The 5,469-nt window shown below is 35.2% G+C and overlaps 1 pseudogene; it reads left to right on the top strand.

Annotated features, from left to right (window-relative positions):
• The first annotated feature begins 3,006 nt into the window (after positions 1-3,006).
• On the top strand, positions 3,007-3,942 carry LOC119511321 (annotated as a pseudogene).
• Positions 3,943-5,469: the final 1,527 nt, after the last annotated feature.

The following is a 5,469-nucleotide window of genomic DNA, read 5'->3' as shown; positions in this document are numbered from 1 at the left end:
TAGTATACTTATAAAAATGTGCTATCTTCAATTGTAACAAATGTTCCACACCAATGCAAGGTGCTAATAATAGGGTGGTATAGGGGATCCCTGTATTTTATGCATGATTGTTCTAGAAACCCACAACTTCTCTTATAAAGGAAAAAACACTCAGGGAAGGGAAAACAAAAATCTAAAACCAAAATGATATGCTCCCTCACACCCACAAGGATGGATTTTAGTTAGAAAATGGAAAATAGGTGTTGGAGAGGATGCAGAGATTGAGACTGTAGTGCATTGTTGGTGGAATACGAAATGATGCAGACACTGTGGAAAACAACATGAGAGTTTCTCAGAAAGTTAAGCATAAAATTACAATTTGACCCAGAAATCCGATTTCTATGAATGTACCAAAAGAGTATGAATACAGGGCTGGAAATAGATACTTATTCACCAATAACTATAGCAGCGTGACTCACAATAGCCAAAAGCTGGAAATAACAAGAGTCTATCAACAAATGGATATACAAACAAAATGGGGTATATACACTCTGTGTAATATCACTAGGCTATAAGAAAGAATGTAGTTAGGAGACAAGTTGCAACATGCAAGAACCTTTAAAACACTATGCTTACTGAAATAAACAACTCATATAAAGACAATAAATGTAGGCAGCACTTATCAGCTATGACTAGAACTAGCATATTTACAGAGATAGAGATTAATTAAAGTTTATCAGAGGGTGGGGGAGAGTGAAAGGGAGTATGTATTTGTGAAGATAAAAAATGAAAAGAAAACAATGGAGATAGGATAATCTGAAATAAAGTTAAGAGATTTAAAAGATGCTTTTAATAAATTTAACTGTATCTGCTGAAAAGAGACAGGTATTTAAATTGCAGAGCAATATTTACTTGGGGGACAAAGAATAATAAATTATTCAGATCTACCAACTTTTGTAATATATGGAACTGAATTCAATGCAAATGCAATACAATTTTCAGTGGTAGATATTTCAAAATAAAATATCAATAAAACTTTTAATATAATCATAAACATCAGGATAGGCAAGTTAATTTACACATAAAATTAAATAGAAATACAAGTAAATATTGACAATTCTACATTCTAGGATATTATATACATTTTCCAGGTAAATTAGATAAATTAAAGTGTGATAATTATTTTACAATAAATGGAAAAACAGTAATTATGATGAATATATACATCAAAGAAACAGAGAATAATCATTATCTCTAACTCCTGGAATTTTCACACAATTGTCCCATAAAAGGCACCCAGATAATTTCGCAGATATTAAATATTTTGCTATTTGACAGCCATGTTTACTGAAAAAATTCATCAAAATTTGAACATAGATGACATGGTGATTAGATAAATTGATAGATAAAGGCAGGTATACATAATATGTGACATACGTGTATGAAGGAGAAAGGGGAAGCACAACTTCCTGATTTGCAGAAGGAGGCTATATGGAAACTGTTTCCTGTTAGATGCCATGTCTTTTACTAGAGACACTCAACCTGTCCACAGTGACTGATCAGGAAGGGTGACTTTGCTGGAGTACTAAACATGCCGTGCTTATCATTTCATTTCCTGTCTGTGCCCCCATTAGCCAAAGCACAACTGGAAGCCAGAGGGCAAGGGATGCTGAGGAACTTCCAGGCTGCTAAGCAGAGTTGAAAAAGGTGGAGAGTTTCTGGAGAAGCAAAAATACATATCCAACTTCATCACAGAAAGGATCATTTTCTCCTAAAAGGCATTAGATTCATATTTGTGTGTAGGTAAGGAGGAATAGTATTGCTGGTAAGTTCTCTGTCCATTTGTTGAGTTCAGGCAAAAGCGATAGGAGTTAAGTATACCATAATGTCTCTTCCATACCATAGCACTCAAGAGAGCTAGTCACAGCCATATATTGGCTCACTGGCAGACTGGATGGAGAAGAGACTGCAGAGAGAATAGAGGCTTAAAGACTTAAAATCTCTATATCAAATTGAATGTTTATATATAATGCAGGGGCCTTAGATCTGGGGCTTTTTCTTGGAGGAGAGCTGACCCTTTCAGTAACTATAGATGTAGATATAGATGTAGATATAGATATAAATATAGATATAAGTATAGATATATTGTATACATTGTTCAACTCTATCTTGTCTGTTCAGTTTTATTATTTTTGTCCCACCATAACATTGTCCTAATTATTACAACTAGCAACATCATCTAAAAACAGTTATTTTGCCTCAGTGATCAATTATGAAGAAGATAAAGTCTTCCCAAACTTTATGTCAATACACAGGACAATAAATTGCCTGTGACTATTCTAAAGAAGTGTACTACAAGGGAGAATTTATGAAAAGTTTGCCTCAATTTTATTTGTTAATTAAATGTTCACATTAAAACTTCTGAGAGTTTATTTGCATTTTTATTTCAAACTAAATATTTGATAGTACATACTGGTTATGATTTTAAAATGAAAAATTAATTTGGGAAGGAAGTTTCACACATTCTGTTTGCTTTTCAGTAAGTATTTCTTGTTTGAACCAGTGGGAAATGAATGAACAAGAGGAAAGCAGCAATCTGTAGACATTCTAGGAGAAAAGGAACAAAACTCAATAAGCAAGTTCTTATGATAAGGGATTTTCATAAATTTTAGCAAACAATATGTATACATATTTTTTTTCTAAATTCTTTACTGACTTTGTAGCTGAAGGTAAATCAATAAGATTTATATACCTCAGTTGTCTGGTCTGTAAAACTGAAAACACTTCTTAAATTGATTTCTGTGATGATTCAATGGAGCAACCTTGAAAGCACAAGATCAATTCAAATAACTGTTACTGTGACAAAATCATATGTAAGTAGAGGTTGGTGAAAATGTCTCACATATGTATCATGTACACTGCCTGGTACAGGAACTGGCTCATAGTATGCAGTCAAAAGCATTTTCTTGAATTAATAAGTGAGATGATGCCTTATCTGGAACTTCCAGATAAGACAAGATAACCATCATGAGGTGTAGAAATCAGATTTTCAACCCTGAATTCATCCTGCTGGGAATCTTAGATCACAGTCTGACCAACACCTTCCTCTTCCCTCTGGTCCTGGGCATCTTCAGAGTGGTCTACATGGAAAAAACTGCCATGGTTCTCCTCATGTACCTGGACACCCAGCCCCACACCCTTATGTACCTCCTCCTCAGCCAACTGTACCTCAGGGACCTCATGCTCATCTGCACTACAGTACCCAAGATGGCCTTCAACTACTTGTCTGGCAAGATATCCATCTCTCTGGTAAGTTGTGGAACCCAGATATTCTTTTATTTGTCCCCACTTGAGGCCAAATGTTTCCTATTGGCTGTCATGTTTTATGACCACTATATGGCTATATGCCACCCTCTATGATATACCATTCTCATGAATCAGACACTGTGTGTACTCATGACTACTCCTTTCTGGATCCAGGAGTCTCTTGGTGGCATCATTGTGCTGGTAGCTGCCATGTCATTCTCTTACTGCAGATCTTTGGAAATTCATCACTTTTTCTTTCATATTGCTGTCCATCTACCTCTACTCTTCAATGACACCTCTGTCTTTAAAAGACTGCTTTTCGTCTGCTGTGTAGTGATGCTAATATTCTCAGTCTCAGTTATTATCATTTCCTATTCCCATGTCCTTTGAGTTGTCATCTGCATGAACTCTGGAGAAAGCCATCACTAAACCTTCACCACAGGCTCCTCTCACTTGGCTGTGATTGGAATTTACTATGGAATTGCCTTGTTCATTTACATGAGACCAGTCTCAAACTATACCTGTGACAAGGACAAGATGGTGCCAGCCTTCTATGCCAAGTTCACTCACATGATGAACCCCCTCATCTATAGCATCCAAAACAAAGAGGTATTCAGGGGCATTAAGAAGTTATTGGGGAATGGAAATTTATTGTAACTCTATCAAACATCTTTTCAGTGGCCACTCTGGCCAATACTCCATACAGGAATCTGGAATTATTTGCATCAATCTTTTCATACTAGTTTTTCTTTTTCCCAGTTTTTTTTAGATTTAAAATAACCTTTTACCCTAATATTATATAACAAACATGTTTAGAGTTAGCTGGATCTGGAAATCAACATAGGCTGTGTGCCAGTTTGTATATATTATGCCCAGAGAAAAAAACTTGTCCTTTGAGGCTATATTGTGGGAGCAGATTGATTAATCTTTTTGGTTAGAGTGTGACATCTTGTTTGGATATTTCCATGGAGATATTACCCACCAAGCTGTGGGTTATACTTCTGATTGGATTATTTCCATGGAGATGTGACCCTGCCCACTTAAGGTGGGTCTTGATTGATTTATTGAAGTACTTTTAAAAGAGCCATGCAGGTCCACATGTTGCTGCAGTTTAGAAGGATATTTTAGAGATAGTCTTTGAAAGAAGACTTTTGCTGACACTTTGCCCTGGAGAGTCTATGAGAGGACAAATGCCCCAAGAGCAACATTGTCTGCCTCTTAGGTCTCTTAAGTAATCCAGTAAACCAATAAAGACCCACATTGAACGGGCAGGGTTACAACTCAATGGAAAAATCTAAAGTTCCCACCCAAAATTCTGCCCCATGATTGGATTACAAACATGGCTCTTAATGGGGTGCATAAGAGACTTAAACCAGAACACTTTAGTTCTAAAATGTTTTTATCTATCAACATTTGCATTCATCCTTGTCATGAACATATATATTATAATAATAGAAAAGAATCATTATGTTGTATTCTAGATTTTTGAGTTAACATTCCAAGTTATTTTGTGATTGATTCAAATATTTGTGATTGTAACTGCAAAAAAATAGAATATCACACACATTAGATTTTTAGCAACAATATTTCTTGCTTATATATATGCAAGAACCAGTCTATTGAATTAATCTTACTTCAAAATCCTTTTCAAAACTCATAACTCAGTATACCCATTTCACTTCACACTTTGCACTGTTATCCTACATAACATCAACAGAAAGTCTTGTTCAAAATGTTGAGTATTTGCTGAATTTTGTGTGAATGGGCAATATAAAGTATTCCATTCTCCACTATGAATTTTCTGATGTGAAATCAAGTTGCAGGTGTTATTAAATGGATTTTGGGATTTTTCTTTCCACTGTATATGAAAATTAATGCTAAAGAATGAGTGATCTCTGATTTCATGCCTGCATTCATGACACTGATATGTTTTACAAAGTAAAATTCTCAATTGCCCTATCATTGTGTGTGTACAAATAAAGGATTTTGTGTGATTTTTCATGAATAACATCTCCAGCATGAAGTATTTGGAAATTCCTCAAGAAGTTCTTTCACCTTGTAAAGATTTGTCTATCAGTTGGAACAGTGGATGAGTACCCTCCAATTTTCATTAAATGTACAACGTGAGTTCTCTCACATTGTATATCATCAGATATTCTTACTAAACTCTGCCACAAAGGTGAC

This window comes from Choloepus didactylus, chromosome 16 (assembly GCF_015220235.1).
Source record: "Choloepus didactylus isolate mChoDid1 chromosome 16, mChoDid1.pri, whole genome shotgun sequence".
NCBI lineage: Eukaryota > Metazoa > Chordata > Mammalia > Pilosa > Megalonychidae > Choloepus > Choloepus didactylus.
The sequence above is the reverse complement of the archived record's forward strand: the minus strand, read 5'-3'. Positions and strand labels throughout refer to the sequence as shown.